Raw genomic sequence first — 20869 nt, 5'->3', positions numbered from 1 at the left:
TTCAGGTTTTTTTGTTTTTTTGTTTTTTTGTTTTTTTTGCGGTACGCAGGCCTCTCATTGTTGTGGCCTCTCCCGTTGCGGAGCACAGGCTCCGGACGCTCAGGCTCAGCGGCCATGGCTCACGGGCCCAGCTGCTCTGCGGCACATGGGATCTTCCCGGACCGGGGCACGAACCCACATCCCCTGCATCGGCAGGCTGACTCTCAACCACTGCGCCACCAGGGAAGCCCTGTCCAGTTTTTAATAAATGTTTTCTCTCCTTTCCTCTTCTGCTGCTCTGAAAATTGGAGCGGGCCCAGCGGAACTTGGACACAGCCATTTTATTAACATTTTTCAAAGTCTTGACAAATACAAGTGGTTTACAATATCTTTTTTTTATTGCATTCTTAGTGCAAACATGTTTCTGAAGATCTGGGTCTGTGACCTGTGATGCACAGCTGAGGAGGCTGCGGTGGAGGAGGGGATGGCTTGTCCCACGTTGCAGAATGAGCGGTGACAGCGGCACTGGGGCTCTGTCCCTCCCGGGCTCTTAATCCACCTGCAGCTTTCAAAGTGGTTTCCTGCTGAATCTGGAAAACACCTCAGATTAATCGGGAGGCCTTGAGATGCATGCACTGAGCACTCCGAGGCCACGGGGAATTTCTTCTCTCTCTAGCTTTCAAGATGCTTGAATTCTGCTTTCAGAGCCTTAGTCTCCCTGTTACCAACAGCGGTGCATCGTTATGTGTGTGCACTGTGGACGCGCTAATGCTGCCTGGGCCCGGGCTGTTCCTTGCTCTCTCTCTTCTCCCCTCTTATTTACTGAGGAGCCCAGGGGGCCTACAGGACCCCCTGGGAACAGACGAGAGTTGAGACATGAACAGGGCAACTCCTGTGACCAGTGGGACTCCCCTTCCCTCTCTTTTATCTCCCATACCCAGTCTTTCACACGAGTCTGCCAATGCTTCCATTGAAACGACTTTTTAAAACAGCTTTATTGAGATAGAATTCACATACTATACAATTCAGCACTGAAAGCGTAAAATTCAATAGTTTTCGCATATTCAGATGTATGCCACCACAATCACCGTTACCTCATTTCACAGCCTCAGAAAGGAGACCCTTCAGCTCTCAACTTCCTGCCCCTCCATCCCCCCTGCCCTGAGCAACCACTAATTGGATTTTGTCTCTATAGATGTCCCTATTCTGGACATTTCATATAAACAGAATTATACAATATTTGTCCTCTAGTAAGAGCTTATTGCACTTAGCATCATGTTTTCAAGGTTCCTCCATGTTGTAGCATGTATCAGTACTTCCTTCCTTTTTATGGCCAGATAGTCTGCCATTGTATGGACAGAACCCATTTTGTTTGTACATTCATCAGCTGATAGACATTTGGGCTGTTTCCCTGTCTTGGCTATTGTGAAGAGTGCTGCAGTGAATATTCATGTACATGTACTTGCATGGACACATTTTCATTTCTCTTGGGCATATACTTAGGAGTGGAATTGCTGGGTTGTAGGCTAACTCTATGTTTAATCATTTAAACCACTACCAGATGGTTTTCCAAAGTGGGTGTACCATTTTGCATTCTGACCCACACTGTACGAGGGTTCCACTTTCTCCATGAAGTGACTCTTAATCACATCAAATACTCATTTCCTTTGCCAGTACCTGAGTCACAGTCCTCCAACCTCATGATCTGAGATTGTTCTAGGGCTCTGCTGTCCTGGGCTCAGTGTCCCCCTGCGGTCCAGGCTCTGCAGTGGTCTTCTCCCAGCAGAGCTGCTCCTGCCTCTGCACGCTCCAGCATTTGACCTCATTGGATAAAACAGTGACCAGCCAATCATGAGCCTCTAGAATCTAGGCCAAGTTCACCCCCAAAGCTTCCCTCCCCAACGTGCCTCTTCCCCAGCCCAAACCTTCACCTCTAGCCCATCCTCACACTCCCCACATTGTGCCTGTCGGCACTGAAATAGTTTTTAGTCTCCTGTTTCCCATAATAACCCTCTTGCAGTAAAGACTGTGTCTTGTGGAAACTGTCCTCCTGTCATGGTGATGCAAAGTGAATATGGTAAGTCTGTGCATAATTCATATTTATTGAGTTGGATTTCACCAAATTACACCCAAATGAACTAAATGTCATATGGAAGAGCCCCAGATAGCACACGTCAGAAGCTAGTAAAACAACCAGTAGCTGATTTGAAAGACCCTCCAATAGTGGGGTGGTGTGGCAGGGGCTCAGATCCAAGTTTAATCCTCTCGTATTTCCTGTAGGGCTGAGCCCCGGCTTGACCTCAGGCTTAGCTCGGGTCACACAGTGAGGAATCGCAGCTCACTGTCTATGCCCTGCAGGAGCTCAGGACATGCGCTAACCCTCCCCTGGGAGCCAGTCCGGTCCATCCATATGTCCTGCCCACCCTCGGACCCACAGCATCTCCTGCACTTGCACATGGCAGAGTCAAGTCCGTGCTCGTGAGACAATGAATGATTCTGTGAAGGACAGTCACCCCTCACGGCACCAACAGCTGCAGCGATTTGACTCCTTGAAGGAAGAGCACGTGAAGCAGGTAAGGGCTGAGAAGGGCCAGGGCACTCACAGCCACAGCTCGTATCCGCTGGATACCAGGCACGTGGCACTGCTTTATGCCAGGGCTTACACGGATTAAATTATGTAACACACATGGTGGCCCTAGGCAGTGGTCATCTCAGCTGGTTCTTACAAATAAAGGAACTGAGGCACAGAGAGGCTCAGATGCTTGAGCAGGTCACACAGCAAGGAGGCAGTGGGTGCTCCTTGCCCTGCTCCCTCCTCCCCACTTCACTTCTGCCACCTGCTTCCTTGTTCATGAACTCCTTGATCAAAGTATAAAAAGTAGCAAAGACTCAGGAAGCCACCTGGGCCTCATGTTGGTCTCAGACAGCGTCATGCAGCTGCGCATTAGGCGCTTGGGTCAGTTTCCAGCTCTGCATCTGCGATGCTTTTTCCTTTAGTCATTGGTTAGAAACAGACATTCTGCAGGTGAGGCTGGCAGACACCTCTACTCTCTGGCACTCTTGCCTTGCCGTCCTGCAAGAGCGATGCCCCTGTACCCGCTGGCCCCTGTCCCCAGGCTGCAGGTAAGATGGGAGACAGCAGCTCTGTAAATGCTCAGACCTGTCCTGTCCAGCACTGCCAAGGGCTGTGTCCACCTGACGCTCTGATGCTGAGGTCCACGGGGTTTTACCTTTCATGGCTCTGCGGTGCCTCTTTGCAGAGGCGCTGTGCTTATGGGGACCAAGGTTTCAGTGTGTTGGTACCTGCCTCCTGGGCACAGGTGTATCCTGAGTGCAGAAGCCATGGAGGTTGACTGGGAAGGCAGATTGTGGTCGCTGCCCCATGGGGTGGTGTCTATAAAGTCCCCTTGTCCCTGCAAGGGCAGGGTGTGCAAACCATGCCGGGGGAGCCATGAACCGGGAGTCAGGACCAGAGACCTGGTCCTGGCCGCCCATCAAGTTCTTACCCTGCCTGAGCCTTGCTTTCTCCATCTGTGCAAAGGCTGGTGTTTGCACCGCATGTTAGAGCGACCCAGGAGCCTTTAAAACATCCCCCCACCCACCCAGAGGAGCTGACTTCATGGCCTGACAAAGGCCTGGGCATCAGCATTTCAGCCAGGGTCTGGAACCACGGGCCAGATGAGCCCTAGGGCTCCTCCAATGCCGCAGTTGGACGCTATTCTAAATTTTCTCTTTTTTTCTTTTCTAAAGATTTTTTGATGTGGACCATTTTTAAAGTCTTTATTAAATTTGTTACAATTTTGCTTCTATTTTATGTTTTTTGGTTTTTTGGCCCCGAATCACGTGGGATCTTAGCTCCCTGACCAGGGATCGAACCCGCAACCCCTGTGCTGGAAGGCAAAGTCTTAACCACTGGACTGCCATAGAAGTCCCTATTCTAAATTTTCTATCTGGAAAAATAAACAGGTTCCCCGAACAGCTGATCTTGTTTGGCAAAGGAGAAACATCAATAAACTTGTTTATTCAACAAATATTGGTCAGCTGTCTCTTACGAGCAGAGCCCTGTGCTGGAGCCAGGGCTGGGAAGGTGAACGTGACACACGGGGCCTTCGAGGGCCCAGCAGGGTGTCAGTTCATCCCCTGCCACAGCCCTGAGCCCGGTTATCACCTCCCCGGGAAACTCATCCCTGCCAGAAAGGAGGAAACCCTGCAGAGTTACAGGGCCAGCCCTGAGGGGGTCTACGGTTGTAACCTGTGCCAGCAGCCCAGAGACCCCAGCAGGTCTGCTCTTCCCCCACCAAGCGCTGACAGCTTAGGAGAAAGAAAACAGTTATTCCAGAAGACTTACCAGAAATCTGGGGGGAGAGAGACCGAACCTTCCAGTCCTTCTGGGCTCAGTGACTCATTCTGCAGGAGGGGCCATGGGAGGGAAGGAGGGAGGGATGGTAACTCGAACAGGCCTGGCAGGGTCACTGTGGCGACAGCCAGCCCCTCTAACAGCAGAAACAGGAGCAGCGGGGAGTGGGTCTCACTCTGAACAGCTGCCCCCTTCAGGGGGCAGAGTGACATTCCCACCTGGATCTGCAAAACTCCAGGCATCCCAGCAGGACTCCAGCCAAACCCCACCCTGCCCCCAGCACCCAGTCCCCCAGGCCCCTGCCCTCCTGCCCCAGCTTTGGAAGCTCAGGGCTGCGAATGAAGCAGAGACTCTCCAGCCACATGGCCTTCCCCGGGACCCTCCTCCGCTCAGACCTTAGGAGTCCATAAGTTCTGCTTCACTTACTGATGCCCAAATGGTACAAGATGCTTTTCCCATCCAAATCCTGAGCCTCTCTCCTAGGACCAGGCCACAGCCCCTCCCTGGCTAACCCTGAGGCACCTGGGGAGAGCTCGGCACCGCTTCTGATCCAGGAGGCTGGGGGTGCCCAGGGGTCTGCCAGGGAAGATGGGCCACGCTGGTCCCCACAGCACACTGTCCTTAAACTACGCCCCTTTCCCCCAGCTTGGGGGCCAAGTGGTTCCCTCCCACAGCTGAGAGTTTGCTTTGTCGCTGGGCCCTGAATCAGCCCATGCCTGGCAGGGATGCTTCTGAGCATGTGCTCGGCGGGTATGGGCCTGGAGCCATGGGAAAAACTGTTTCGTGTTTCACTTTCTTCTAGAAAGCAACAAAGCAGCCCAAACAAGAAGCAATCCACAATGTTCGCAGCACCATTGTTCATAACAGCCTGAAAGTGGGAGCCACCCAATTGTCCACTGACCATCAGTGGGCAAACGGGCGAATAAACCATGGTCTGTCCGCACAATGGAATATCATTCAGCTATAAAAAGGACAGAAATCCTGATACAATGTGGATGAACCTTGAAAGCACTGTGCCCCGTGAGGGAAGTCAGACACAAAGGGTTATGTATGGAATGATTCCTTCTGTGTGAAACATCTAGAACGGGCAGGTCTACGGCGGTGGAGAGTAGATTAGTGGGTGTCGGGGTGGGGTGTGAGGGGCTGGAGACAAAGAGCACGAGGTTTTCTTCTGAGATGATGAAAATTCTCCAGAATGGACTGCAGTGATGATTGCATATAACCGTGAATACACCAGAGACCATCAAATTGTAGACCACAAGTGGGTGGATGGTGTGGTATGAGAAGTATATCTCAGTAAATGTTAAAAAACGAAAACAGCGGCCGTCTCGGGTCCTGAGCTGTCTCTGCAGCTCGGTGACATTCCTCAGGTTTCTGTCTACACCACCAGCACCACCAATCCTTCCAATCCTCCCAGGACACAAGAGGATGAGGAAACTGCCTGGAGGTAGGGGTGAGCCTGCCAGCTCCGTGGCCCACCTGCAAGGGCAGGGTTGAGACTCGCTGAGATCCTGGAGGCTTCTGCTCCATTAAAGAGCATCTTCTCACCTTCACCTGCTCAGTGAACCACCGTCGATTCAGGGCCCACCTGGACCGGGCACCCACCCTGCACCGGCATTTTGTGGCAAACCTTAGGGTCTGTAAGTTAGTTGTAAAACTCAGTTCCCCAGACGGCTGCCCAAGGCCTCGGGGGGACATGCAAGATTAGACACCAGTCACCCTCCCTGTCCCTAAAAGTAAATTGGAGAGCTTGGTCACGGGCACACTCTCTGAACAATTCGATTATAGCCACGAAATGGAAATACAAATAAAACTGAGTCAATAATACGTGATAAACTACCTATAGTGAATAACAGCACCAGGTAACTCAGTAACTAATTTAACTTGACTGAATTAAACAATTCCTGGGAAAAGGGATATGGGTGAGGGAAAAGGCAAGACCCCTGGGAAAAGGGGTCATATCAAGGCTGGCAGCTGCGATACGGCCACCCTAACCCTGCTCCCTGTCTCTGGAGAGAAGAGCTGAGTGAGGCGGGCCCCCAGCTGAACCCCTGTGTCTCCAGACCTGAGGCGGAGGCAGTATGTGGAGGCCACAAAGAAAAACCTGCCAGCTTTACACAGTGGGAATCACCAGCTGGGAGGCCACAGTAGCAACTAATTCCCAAGGTGGGAGGTACAGGCCAAGGTGGAGAATTGGGGTGAGTGAAGGCAAGGGGAGTGCAAGGCTTCTGGGAGAAGGTGGGCAGACCTGTATGGGTGAGGCAGGAAGCAGAGGAGCTTCAGGAAAAGAAAAGAGCAGAACAGACATGGCAGCAGGAATGTGCCAGGGATGAGACAGGCCTGGGACAGGAAGGTCTCATGGCTCAGCAGGGGGGCCGGGCCTCAGAGGTGAGCAAACACGCCCAGGATCACAGGAAGACACACAAAACAACTCGTTCTGTCATAGGAAGAGTAATCTCTTTCCACTCTCCGATGCGGGTGGGCAGAGGCATGACCAGGGATGCCTGGCCCTGAGCTAGTTAAGAACACGTTGCTGCTGCTGTTGATAATGATGATGCTGCTGATATTATGTTGATGCTGATGCTGTCAGGCTGATGCTGCTGATGATACTGATGTTGATGCTGCTGATGTCGATGTTGATGCTGATGCTGATATCAATGTTGATGCTGATGCTGTCAGGCTGATGCTGATGCTGATACTGATGTTGATGCTGCTGATGTCGATGTTGATGCTGATGCTGATATTATGTTGATGCTGATGCTGTCAGGCTGATGCTGATGAAGATACTGATGTTGATGCTGCTGATGTCGATGTTGATGCTGATGCTGATATTATGTTGATGCTGATGCTGTCAGGCTGATGCTGATGAAGATACTGATGTTGATGCTGCTGATGTCGATGTTGATGCTGATGCTGATATTATGTTGATGCTGATGCTGTCAGGCTGATGCTGATGAAGATACTGATGTTGATGCTGCTGATGTCGACGTTGATGCTGCTGCTGATGTCGATGTTGATGCTGCTGTTGCTAGGTTGATCACGATGCTGATATTGATGCTGGTGGTGGCACTGATCTTGCTGATGCTGCCGCTGTTAACGATGGTCACCTGCTGATGCGCATTTACGCGTATGTGTATTTTTAACGTGGAAGAGTCCACGCAGCTTTTACTCAGAGCCTGTTTGTGACCTTGACTTTTGGTAAATATCCAATGAATGTCGCGAGCTGCTTTTCCAGGCTGCCACAGGCTGGATGCAGAAAATAAGAATGGGGCAGAGGAGGTAGATTCAAACCCAAAGCTGCAATATGACACGAGATCCCCAAATCATCCAAAGCAGACCGAGAGCTCAAAAAGTTGCGGCCACCTGTGTTCCCAGGGCAACTGCCCTGCACGCAGCCACATCACTGGAGGGTGGGATTTGGGTGGTGTCGGGGCAACCGGCCTTCCTAGAGCTCACACTCAATCACCACAATGTGTAACCAGGGTCAGAATTCTCCATTCAAGAGTATGGCTGTGAGTATCCATGTATTAGTGCTTACATCAAACACGTCTAAATCCCTTAGAGTTCTGTCTAAACATTATTTAAGATTTTTTTGTTTTTTGGCCTGGGAAACCATTTCTGTGTCTCAGCTCAACCTGCAATGATGCTGGAAAATAAAGGGTCATGGAAGGTGCCTCAAGGGCTGGTATAGCAGGATAAGCCTAAGGTTGGCCTGGACAATGTTCCTGCTACCAGAGGAGCCCAAGACTGGATTCCCTCATGGCCCCCCGAGGGGCAGGTGGGCCAGCATTGTCCCAGGAAAACGCAGCTGCTGAGAATCTCTTTTCTCAGTCAGACTGACTCAGAAGATCTACACCCATGGGTCCTGCATTCGGTGTTTGCTTGGTTAGGACTGCATCTACACCAGAACATAGCCCATGTCCAGTCTCTGTTCCCCTGTCTCCCCGTTCTCTGCCTGTGTTAGAGAGCTGTACACTTGCACAGGTGCACAGCAGCACACACACATGCCAATCTCTGCTGTGCTTGGCAGGTCCCAGCAAGATCTACTGAAGATTCCAGCACTGATTTGAATGACCAGAGTATGAGTGTGGAGAAAAGAAAAAGGGTGCAGAGTAACTGGATTCATGAGCCACCCACACATCTATCCATCATCTATGTATCTATCTATCTGGGGAGAGATTTATTATATGGTGTTGGTTAACATGATTATGGAGGTGGAGAAGTTTCATGATTTGCCATCTGCAGGCTGGAGACCCAGGAAAGCCAGTGGTGCAGTTCAAAAACCTGAGAGCCAGAGAGCTGATAGTGTAGACTCCAGTCTGAGTCTGAGGGCCTGCGAACCAGGAGCACCAAGGGCAGGAGAAGGTTGATGTCCCAGCTCAGCCAGGCTGAGAGTCAGTGAATCCTTCCTTGTGCCACTTTTTTTTGTTTTATTCAGGCCTTCAAAGGATTAGATGATGCACCTTAATATTGGGAAGGGCAATCTACTATACCACAAATGCTCCAGATTCAAATGCTAATCTCTTCTGGAATCTCTCACAGACACACCAAGAAATAATGTTCAACCAGATACCGGTAATGCGGTTAGGCTGACACATAAGATTAACTATCACACCATCCATCCACTCATCCTTCCACCCATCCAACCACCCTTCCATTCATTCCTGCATCCATACATCCCTTTATCCCTCCATCCCTCTATCATCCCTTTATTCATCCACCGCCCCCCCCCATATGCATCCATCCAACAACTGCTCACTGAGCACAACCTATACGCCCCAGGTATTCTGTCAGACACTTGATAAAGAGCAGTGGACACACAGACCAGAGTCCAACCTTCATGACACTTAAAGGAAAAGTTAGAAATGAAGAGACAAAAGATTATTATTCTCACCTCTTCCTGTTAGTGATGTATGCCCTGAGGTCCAGAAAGGTGACCATCAAGAAGTAGGAGGTGGTAAAGCTGTCCTTACCCCATTCCTGGTGCTCTCAGAGGTGGATGTGAACGCACCTGATCTTTTCTGAAGCTAGGAAACAAAGAAATTGTTAATGTTCTCTACTAGTCAGAGTTCTCCAGAGAAAGAGAACCCATAGGGTATGGATAGAGAGATAGATTTATTACAGGGAATTGGCCTCATGATTATAAAGGCAGGCAAGCCCCATGATCTGCAGGGTAAGTCATCAAGCTGGAGACTGAGGAAGAGCCCATGTTTGGGGTTGAATCCTAAGGCAGGAAAAAATTGATGTCCCAGCTCTATGGTCCTGAAGCTGGAAGAATTCTCTCTCACTCTGGGGATGGTCAGCACTTTTGTTCTATTCAGGACTACAGCTGATTGGATAAGGTCCACCCACATTAGGGAGGGCAATCTGCTTTATTTGCTCTAACAGTTTCAATGTAAATATCATCCATAACACCCTCACAGACACACACAGAATAATTTTTTTTTTTTTTTTTTTTGTGGCACGTGGGCCTCTCACTGTTGTGGCCTCTCCCGTTGCGGAGCACAGGCTCCGGACACTCAGGCTCAGCGGCCATGGCTCACGGGCCCAGCCAGTCCGCGGCATGTGGGATCCTCCTGGACCAGGGCACGAACCCACGTCCCCTGCATCGGCAGGTGGACTCTCAACCACTGCGCCACCAGGGAAGCCCACAGAATAATTTTTGACCAAATATCTGGGCACCCCATGGCCAAGTCAACTTGACACTTAAAGTTAACCATCTTATACTCCAAAAAGCTACACACCTGTCCTGCAGGTGTCATGGAGTTTGAGAGGAACTCTTTGAGATGAAGAATGTTCAGGACCTGAGTCGTGGGGAAGAAGCTAAGTAGATGCCATGAACGCCGAACGCAGCCTCCTCTCCCTCTTGGGGGTGATGCTGGGGGAGTCTGCCATGGACGGGAGGAACCCAGTTTCCTTTTCTGTGTGGAGGGAGAGTTTGGGGCTATTTTCTATTGTTTGTAAGCAAAGTTCTGCAAAGACCAATGTATCCCTTTCCAGAAGAAGATAAATGATACACACTACATGGGGAAGAGAACAGCTCACATTTGCAAGTTTCTAATGAGAATCTGCTCTGCCTAGAAATTAGATCTGCTGGCATTTTCTCTTTTCTATTAAAGAACAGGGAAAATATTGCCCTCTGGTGCCCCCAGTGATCGTCGATCCCCATTAAGCCAGTCCTAGATAAGAAGGTTGGAGAGCTGGGCTTGGGTCTTGCCTGTGGCCCACACGTTTTTCTTGGGGAGAGTGGTGAAGGGATGCAGAATGCTCGTGCTGTAGGATTGCCACCAGGTGATGGCAGAGGAGGCTCTGCCGTGGCTCGGGGGCCCATCTGTCATCTGACCCAAAGCCCAAGTGATGGAGCTTGTTCAGAGCCCCTGGACAACTTGAGGACTGAAGGTCCACACCTTCGGACAGAGGGCAGGAGTGGAGCCGGCCAGCCCAGGTGTCACTGGACACTGTTCTGTGGTCAAAGGTCCAGGATAAGGAAAACCACAGGGCTGGTCTTTGCCTCTGGATATTCTCCAAATGCCCACTCAGTGCAGTGGCAGCAACTCCAAGTGAAGGTCTCCGTGAAGGCTGTGATGCCAGCCGAAGCCCTGGGTTAGGAGACCCGTGGAGGGTGAGACCAAGTGCTCCAGCTTCTAGCCCCCAGCGTGTGGACAGGAATACACTTGCCCAGAGCCATACCAGGTGGCTCAAGGGTCTCAGGGGAGAAGCTGTTTCCTCCTGACCATCAGAGCCAAAAGCAGCACCAGGAGGGAATCGAGCAATTGGCTGTTCTAGGCTTGTGACCCCAGGAGAAGACAGAGGTCCCAGTCCCACCCTGTCTTGGCCTGTTCCAGCCTCCATCATTGCCTCCTGCTTGATTTTCCAAGTCCCACCTGGCAAAGACCTGCCGACAGTGCCCCAAACGGACCAAGTGTCCCAGGTCACCCACAACCAGAGGTGGGCTGGACACGGTGGGAGCTCAGGGAGTGTGTGGGTGGAGGAGAGATTAGCGAGAAAGCCAAGCAGATGGGTGGGAGAAGCACGAGGACCGGAAGTGCCTGGTCAGAGCTGGGGCGGGAGGAGGGGACGCACAGGATGGAAACCACAGCAGCAGCCAGGACAGGTTCCTGAAAGGGAGGTAGCCGGCGGGGCTGGAGGGACCAGGCGCCGCTGGCTGCACCGCTGGGACCCAGCAGTTCTGTGTGGAGCTGACCTGCAACATCGTGTTGATTTATCTTTTGTTCTTTATTCACTTGTCCATACTGTCTGTATGTCTGCTGATCTTTGACAATAAGTCCCCAGAGCATGGGCCCTGGGTTAGACTCAATCACATACCCATCCAATTCAAGTAAACATGTATGTGTTTTACTCAACCCAGTTTCAAAACCCAATTTGATAGGATTTTTCACTTCCTAATGGTCCCAATATGTTTACCGCATTCTTTTGACTCATCATTCGTTTATGCACTCAGTAAATATTAATTGAACAACTTTGTACTGTGCTTGGTGCCAGCGTGAAAAAAGGTGGGTCAAGCACGGATTCTGTCTTTTCCAAGGAGTCAAATACATGAGTAACTTTAACACAAGACCAGTAATTACAAATTATATGATCATCTTATAAGAAAAACCAGGAGAATCAGCAAACGATTATAATGAGAAGAAAGTTTAGCAGTGTAGATGGGTATCTAATTAAGTTTTAAAAATCAACAATGTTTCTTGACATCAGAAATAATCAACATAGAAATATAATTAAAAAGCAAGACATTACTCACAATAACAAAAACTATAAAGTGTGTAGGAATCTTCTAACCCTGGAAGAAACTTCTATGGTTAACATTTAAAACTCTAGAAATGGGGCTTCCCTGGTGGCGCAGTGGTTGAGAGTCCGCCTGCCGATGCAGGGGACACGGGTTCGTGCCCCGGTCCGGGAAGATCCCACATGCCGCAGAGCGGCTGAGCCCGTGAGCCATGGCCGCTGAGCCTGCGCATCCGGAGCCTGTGCTCCGCAACGGGAGAGGCCACAACGGTGAGAGGCCCGTGTACCGCAAAAGAAAAAAACAAAAACAAAAAACAAAAATAAACTGTCCGTAGATGTGCACTTTGGTGGAAAAAAAAAAATCCTTTCAATCCCGTGAAACAAAGGTAAACAGGACTGGAGCCAGCTAGGCTCACACATGCCCCATCAGCTCTTCTCCGCTAAGCTGTGTTGAGGTAGAACTTACAACTGAACCTGAGTGACTACACCCCATCAGAGACAAGTGAGGGTGCTGCGGGGGCAGGATGAAGCCTCTAACTGGGGCGCCGACGCCAGGAGCCGGTGGGGTCCCGGGCTTCATTACCCTCTGTGGTCCTTGAAGTATCTGATCAGGTTTATAGAGTGCTCTGGGAAGCCTCCCATTCCCCCCACTTAGAGACGGGTGTATGATCAGGGCTCTCCAGAGAAAGAGACAGGACTCAAACTCAGGGGAGGGTGGATGCTGCAGTCCTGAGTCTGAATTCCGCAGGGCAGCAGGCTGGACATTCAGACAGGGTTTCCATGTTATAGCGCTTTTTTTTTTTTTTTGGCTGCTCCACGTGGCTTGTGGGATCTTAGTTCCCCAACCAGGGATCGAATCCCGGCCCTCGGCAGTGAACACGCAGAGTCCTAACCACTGGACTGCCAGGGAATTCCCTCTGTGTTGTAGTCTTGAGGCCAAATGCCTTCTTCTCAAGGAGGAAAAATTCCAGTCTTTGCTTTGGAGGCCTTGCATTGACTGGGTGAGGCCCCCCCACACCATGGAGCTGGACCTCAAAGTCCACTGCTGTAAACATTAGTCACACCTAAAATACCAGCAATTCGCGTCTAGGGTTTGACAGAACAACTGGGAACCATGGCCCAGGCAAGTTGAGTCAAGCATAGGCCATTTCTAAAGTCTCAGGGTTTCCATCCATCGCCTCCTGTTTTCTGCTCTGTTTCTGGCCCTGCAGGCTGCTGGGACCACGCAGGTCTAACTGCTACCTGGACCTGGGCCCCAGCATCCCCTCTGTCACTCACCATCGCCTCCTGCATCAGCCTTGCCAGTGAGGCTCGGCTCCCACTTGGAAATACCCTCTACAGTCTGCTGATCAGTCCTCTTTCTAATAATCCAGTCCTCTGTGAGCCCCACCCCGAGCCCCACGTTCTCTGTGAAGGAGACTGTAAATGGACTCGTCTGTGAGACCTCCCTAAGCCTGGACATCACCCCTCTTGTCTCCCATCCCCAGGCCTGCGACCCCTCCCCCCACAGCGGCTCGTGATCCTGTCCTTTGGTGGTGGCTGAGATGTCAGGCCTACAGGGGAAATCCACCCGACCTGGCACTCATCGCTTGGTTCCCCCCCCCATGATGCCCAGCCGTCCCCCTCCAGTGACCTGGGTGACCACCGAGCATCTGCTGGCTGGCTCTGCTCCCCGGGGACCCTGGTCTCTCTCCTCTCGCCCCCAGGCATGTGTCTCTATGTCGATCAGTCAGCTTTTCCTCCTTCACCTGTAACAGGAGTTGAGTCCTTTGGATGTCCTGTACAAAAGTATGGGAGGTGTCTCACTGAAAGCTTGTGTCCTATCCCCACATACCCAGACTAACAGACACCTCTGGGGACAGGAATCACAAGTGTCGTGGATCAGCCTCTGGCCTCAGGGACCCCTAACTTCTCGGGATTTGGGGTCCAGTCTTATTTGTTTCTTCTCAGAACTTTCCTTACTTTTTCATCTGTTCACTATGAATTTAAACATGAACAAACTTTTAAATATATATATAAAACCCAGGCTTTATAGGTCCATTGGAATGGCAGGATTTTCAGCTTTTTCACTTCTCCCAGATTTTGTCAAGCAGAGAAGTGTGGAGTCTGGAATTAAAATCATTTCGCTTCTTGTGGTCCCAGCAATGCCCACATGGCAGCTGTCCCCGGACGGCCACGGATCTAAAGGAGGCCGCCTGCACTGGCGTTGGTGGCAGCAAGCGTGTCACTGCGTCGAATCCTGGATCCTCTTCTTCCGTGAATTACAGAGAAAAATCCTCTCAGCCTCTACCTGTGTAGCCCGGATCCAGGATTTCGCAGTCTTATTTGTCGAATTTCACCTGGCTTGTTTGGGCGAGCACTTCCGCCTGCTGACTTTGCCTGTGGGCCTTCAGTCCATGATGTGTGGAATCACTTTCCCTCCAGACTCCGGCCTTCTGCGAATCTCATAAGCATTCCAGCCATAGCTCACCCCGGCCACAGGCCAAGATGTTGGCCGGGGGAGATATTTGCAGAGGTGATTCTCAGGGCATGGTTCCGTCCACCCTTCTAGGTGTCCAGGTCTCATCCTGGCGTTGGGATGGAGAAAGATTCAGGGACACGGACATCTCAGCAGTGGACATCTCACATCGGGTGGACATCTCACCAGTGATCAACACTCTAGGGGGACGGTTGTCCAGTGGTTTGAATCTACTGGGCGATGCTACTGCCCACTCTGGATTCTGTAATTGTGCCCACGGGACACAGTGAGAGGTTTGGGAACGCTGCCCCAGAACCAGATGTGCCACATTCGCCTCTGCTCTGCCCCGGACACATGTCTCCTCGAGGAGAGGAGGCCGTGTTGCCCTGACACGTTGCTGGTCGATCACACTGACCTTTGGGAGATCAGGCTCGACGGTGGCAGGGCTGGTTTCAGAACTGTGCTCTGGACCTGCAGGTGGCCGTTTCCAGAACATAAGTGGGGAACCTGAGGCAGGATGCCCTCCCTTCTCCCTTTCCAGGGCGGCCTCTCCCACTGCTCCCGATTCTGGGAAGTTCCCTGAGCAGCACGGAGGCTCTTTGGAGACCCTCAGTCCCAGGGTGCTCCGGTAGTGTGAGGGTCCTGCTGGGAGGCCTAGGGTGGCGGGAGACCGCGCTGGGCCCAGGGGCCGTGGGGGAAATCGCGTCCCCCCTGGGCAAGAAGGAACCCAGCCTCTCCGCTGCTCTGCTCCCCAGACACTGCCGAGCGCTCGCTTTCCTGTCTCCTGCCGACTTCCAGGGCTGGGGGTCTCCGGCGCTCCACCGAGGGCAGGCACCGAGCTGAGCGAAAGCAGGGCTGGGGCTAGCTTCTGCTCCCCCGCCAGCACTCCGCTCCAAGCGTGATGAGTCAGACTCTCCCCTGAGTCATCCACAAGCTCGTCTGAGAAGCACTTTCATCAGCCGCATTTGTTGGAAACAGGTTGGGGACTTGTCACGAGTCCATTTTCTAGCGGCGCCTGCCTCCCTCTCCTGTGATGCTTCCAGAGCGACTCGGCTTCTGCTGGCTGGCCTCACATCTCCTTCTCTGACTCTGACCCTTCTGCCACCCTTTATAAGGACCTGTGATGACGCTGAGCCCACCCAGATAGTCCAGGATCATCTCCCGCCTCCAGGTGCTTCACTGGATCACATCGGCAAAGTTGTTTTTGCCGCGGAAGGGAGGTCACACGGTCACAGGTCGAGGGGGTTAGGATGCCCATTCGATGTCTTCAGGGGCCATAGGTCTGCCAGCCACACTAGTTCAGGCCCAGGTTTTCACCACCTGGTGCTAGCTCTCCATCTGTGGGCAGGTCACGCCTGACACATGGTACAGGCGTGTCCTCTGTCAAGTCCCACCCCCTCCTGAGTGAGCCCAGCCCCCGTTCGTAAGCCATCTTGTCTGATTTGTCCTCATCGCCGACTTCTGCTCCTGGGTCACCTGAAGGTGGTGCCCCTGGGTCAACGGGGCACTGAGACCTGTGGGCCCTAGGCCGGCCTGAGCCTTCAGTGTGGGATCTGAGAAGACAGCCCCCAGGTTGACCCACACCCTGAGAAGGGCACACAGAGAGGCAGGTGTGGGCACCCTGGCTGGAGCCTTCCTGTCCGTATGACCCGGTCCCACCCCCTTCCCAGCCTCCAGGTACACCCGGCGTCTGCCCGCTCGATTGTCCTGATGGAGCCATAGCGCGTTAAATATTTTCATTTCTGCCCCTTTCTTGCTCACAGCGACTCTCTCTGACCACACATTTCCCTTTTCATTCCTGTTTTCTCATCTTTTTTTAAAGTAAAGATTATAGGAAATATATGGCTTTCCCTCCTTACCAAGATGGAAAAAAAAAAAAGATAAAAAAAGAAGCCACGCAAATAGAAGGAAGCTTAGGAAGCTCAATCTGTGCGAATTCTGTACCTTCTGCGCCCAAGCAGGCCACCCTCCACCCCCAGCCCGCCGAGGCCTCTTTGTTCTGACGGCCCCGCGGGGCCCGCGGAAACGTGGATCCTGGCCAGGCACTGGGGCAGGACAGGAATCTTTGATTGGTGCATCTCCTAGTTCCGTCCAACATTCAGAATTATGGGGAAGGGAAGGAAGTTCTTGCAAGAAAACAGTATAGTTCTCCCTATGACAGAGAAAGTAAATTATAGGGTGAACTCCAGTTGGATATTTCTGTACAGGTCCTGCCTGTGTTGCTGGTTGGTGTCCTGTTTGTGGTTGAGAAATGCCAGTCTTCTGTTTTTGGCTTGGAATCGGAAGGGACAAGTCCTCCTGCAGGATCATCTCACCAGCCAACCCCCGAATCCTTTGCAGCAAACTCACCCCTACCCCAGGGCTCTGAGGGGGCCTGGTCTCCAGGACCATCGGTTCCAGTGGAAACCGTCAGAATCAGGTCCAACTAATCCCCGTAGAGAATCTCATCTGAGTGCAGATTGATTATTTCGAACACCACTTGGTGTCTCACTGAGTCCCAGCCTGGACGAGCTCTGGAAAGGAAAGTAATTACATCTCCCGGAACCCCCCACCCGTTTGAACATGCCGTTCAGAAGCTGCCAGCCCGGAAAAGGGGATGATGCTGAGCATGTAGTCCCTATTCCCCATCTTCCTCTAATTCTCTCTTTCTAGTTAACCCGCCAGCAGACCTTACAGCATCTGCTGTGCACCCGTCAGACGTAGCAGAATCGGGGCTGAATCGTTGCGGCTCAGGCTACAGGAACAACCAACACGGGGAAACGTAGTGCTGGGGGCAAATCCCATACAGACCCGTCCAGGAGAAGTTTGAACATTCAGCCAATGAAGAGAGCGGAAGGGGTACCCAAGGTGACCAGGAGAAGCTGAGGGAAGGGCGAGGCCTTCCTCTGTCAGCTCCAGGCAGCGTTGCTTCCCAGAAGGTGGTGGCGTTTCTTCACAGTTGTTGGTGACGGATTTACAGGGCTGGGGGTTTCCCTTCCTGGAGAAGATTTGCCTTCTTCTACCAAGATCAATCCTCCCTTTCTCTTTCTCATGCTCTGTGGTCCCGGAAGACGTCTGTCTGTTCTCAGCCAGGAGGGCGGAGGGTGATGGGTCAAGACTGTGGGGCGTCTGCAGGACCAAATGGCAGGATGGGTGTGTCAGCTGGTGACTCAGTACACAGCTCCCCGCAGGTGTTCATTATTCAGCGCTGGTTCGAGAGAGGAAAATCCAGTTCAAGGGGAAAGGTGCAGTTTGGAAGTTGTGATTGCCTCTCCCAGAGAAGTCAGCACGGGGTTTCCTAATGAGATGCGCTGACCTGGAGCTGTCCTCTGTGGATCCGCAGACCAAGCGGGACCATGGCGGCCTTCCTCTTGCTTCCTCCCCAAGGTCTCATTTGGAGAAGCAGCGGACCCCCTGTCCCTCCCGCTGCAGGGCCTTGGGTGACCTGGCCTGCCAGCTCTGCCCCCGTCCCCTCCCCCTCCCCAGGCCCAGGATGCTGAGAAGAGGGACCCGCGAGCTCAGGCTTCCAGTGCCGAGCGTGGGCTGATGGAGGAGCAGGCAGGACGGTGCTCTCTGGAGAGGGTGATCCGCAGACTCAGAGGACGGAGGCTCTGCCCCAGAGTCAAGGGCAGACAGAGCTGGGATGCGGTGTGTGTGTGAATTTCAACATCATTGGCGGGGATGCCTGGAGCGGGTTGACGGGCAGCTCCCCAAAAGACATGTCCGTGTCCTAACCTCTGGCACCTTATTTGGAAAAAGTGTCTTTGCAGGCATAATTAAATTAAGTACCTTGGGCTTCCCTGGTGGCGCAGTGGTTGAGAGTCCGCCTGCCGATGCAGGGGACACGGGTTCGTGCCCCGGTCTGGGAAGATCCCACATGCTGCGGAGCGGCTGGGCCCGTAAGCCATGGCTGCTGAGCCTGCACATCCGGAGCCTGTGCTCCGCAACGGGAGAGGCCACGACAGTGAAGGCCCGCGTACCGCAAAAAAGAAATAAATAAATAAAATTAAGGATCTTGAGGTGAGGAGATCATCCTGGATTATCTGGGTGTGCCCCAAATCCAATGACACGTGCCCAGATAAGAAAAGGCAGAGTGGAATCTGGCACAGATAGGGGCAGAGATTGGCAAAATGCAGCCACAAGCTAGGGAATGCCAGGAGCCACCAGAAGCCGGAAGAGGCAAGAAGGAGCCTCCCCAGAGCCTTCCGAGGGAGCGTGGTCCTGCCAGCACCATGATCTCAGACTTCTGGGCTCTAGAGCTGTTAGAGACTACACTTCTGCTGTTTGAATCCACCTACTTTGTGGTGATCTGTTATGGGAGCCCCAGGAAACAACGGTGATGCCCAAGGGCCCCAAAGAAAGCATCACTTAACATCTGGGCAACTGCAGGCCCTCTGTCCTCCGCCAGAACCTTCCCTTCACCACGGAGTTCAACGTCTCTCAATCGGGGAAGAGGAGGACAAAAATGTGAGGTTCTCCTGGTGTATTAGCTTTTCACTGCTATTTTTATCGTAGGTGTTCGCTGTTAAAATAACGTACGTCTGTCATCTCACGTTTTGCGGTGGTGTGGGGTCCAGGCAGAGCTGGGCTTGATCCGGTGCCCGGTGTCTCGCCAGTCTGCAATCAGGGGTCAGCCAGGCCACGTTCCTTTCTGAAGCTGGGGGTATTCTCCCAAGCCCAGGCCTTGCAGCTGTAGGACTGGGCCTCTTGTTTCTTGTAGGTGTCAGCTGGGGACCGCTTCCAGCTCCTAGAGACCCCTGCAGTCTCCCACCACGAGGCACCCTCACAACTTGGCAGTGGACTTTTTCAAGGCCAGCAGGAGAATCTCTGCTTTCAGGTAAAGACTAGGCTCCACGGCTTCATTCTTGCCAGGAAACGGCACATAACCAGGGGCTGTACCCCGTTACCTCTGCCATGTTCTGTCGGTCTGCCCCACCTCCACTGTGGGGGGGGATTGTACAAGAGTGCGACTCACTGGGGAGTCACCTTCAGGGGCGGCTGACACACCTGGAGCGTCTTCCTTCCTGGGGCTGCCCTTCGCAAGCTTTCCGTTTCTTTCCCGCTTGCTTCCTTCCATACCTGCCACCCCGGCACCATCACACCACTGCGATCTTTGCCCCCGAGGGAAGAGGGTGCCAATGTCGTGACCATCTTGGCACTTACATTTTCGGAGATTTAAAGAGAGAAGCTCAAAGGGACGGCTTTTAGTAGGACAGCATCTAATAATCTGCCAACCCATGAAGTCCAAAACTGGGTTTGGTTTCTTCCGGAGGCTGTGAGGGAGAATCCATCCTCCGCCTCCCTCCTAGCCCCTGGTGTTGCTGGCCATGCTTGGCATTACTTGGGTGGTAGACTCATCATTTCAATTGCAGCCTCTGTCTTCACATCACCCCGCCCCGTGTCTCGGTTTCTCAAATCTCCCTCTGCCTTTCTCTTATAAGGACACCTGCCATTGACTTTAGGGTCCAGCCTAAATCCAAGGTGATCTCATCTTGAGATCCTCAAGTTAATTACATCTGCAAAGACTTCAAATAAGGTTGCATTTACAGGTCCTGGGGGTTAAGACTTGGGCATATCTTTTGGGGAACCACTATTCAACTCACCACTACATATATATATATATTTTTTTTTTATATGGCTATAAGCATATATATTTTTTCATGTTCCAAGACAATGCCTAGTTCTTAGGTGCATCACACATATGTGCGAGTGTAGATATATTTTGTACATCTAAGACAATATGACCGGAATAACAAAGCCCTCATCTCTGGTCCCAGCTTCACGATGTGTTGGATGAGGACCTTCAAGATTTTCTGAATTTAACTTCCTGTGCCTTAAAAACACCCTTCTGAAAAGTGAGGTCCCTAGGTTACACTTCTTTTGTTGTAAAGAGTCCTTTCACTAGTTGAAGTCATTGGGACAGGCTAGTTTTAAAACCCGCTATGTGATCGGAGGGAAGTGTTTGAACGGACTCTGAGCTGAGGACTCAGCCTGGGGCCGACTGAACCAAATTAAATGCCAGGGTCCTTCCCAGTGACCACTGAGGTCCTTTCCAGTTCATTTATTAAATAAATGATTGGCATGAAGATTAGAATTCAGAGCCTTTGCTTTTATTTCCAACACTAACTTTCTAGAGTAAATATGAGTGAGCGCCAAGCTATCATTGACTAAAAGCAGTTTCTATTCCCACCATTTGAATGTGGGAAAGTTGGACCCTGGATGCCACGAAGTCCAGGGCTCTGAGGACAGCCTAAAGAGGACACAAGCCCCCCAGCAGGTGAGAACGGAGACCCCCAGAGGCTCCAGATTGTGGAAGAGAGGAGGTGGCGTGGCATGGAATTGTGTACTGT

General features: G+C 52.0%; 1 long non-coding RNA gene across 1 annotated transcript; it reads right to left on the bottom strand.

Annotated features, from left to right (window-relative positions):
• Positions 1 to 300: 300 nt before the first annotated feature.
• Positions 301 to 4560, bottom strand: LOC137220620 (uncharacterized). The gene is made up of 3 exons (XR_010941715.1): positions 4328 to 4560; positions 1657 to 1800; positions 301 to 569 (listed from the first exon to the last, which is right to left on the bottom strand). It is a non-coding gene; the product is annotated as an uncharacterized lncRNA (long non-coding RNA).
• Positions 4561 to 20869: the final 16309 nt, after the last annotated feature.

Source organism: Pseudorca crassidens, chromosome 3 (genome assembly GCF_039906515.1).
Source record: "Pseudorca crassidens isolate mPseCra1 chromosome 3, mPseCra1.hap1, whole genome shotgun sequence".
NCBI classification, from domain to species: domain Eukaryota; kingdom Metazoa; phylum Chordata; class Mammalia; order Artiodactyla; family Delphinidae; genus Pseudorca; species Pseudorca crassidens.
Note: the sequence above shows the minus strand (reverse complement) of the source record. Positions and strands in the feature narration are given on the sequence as shown.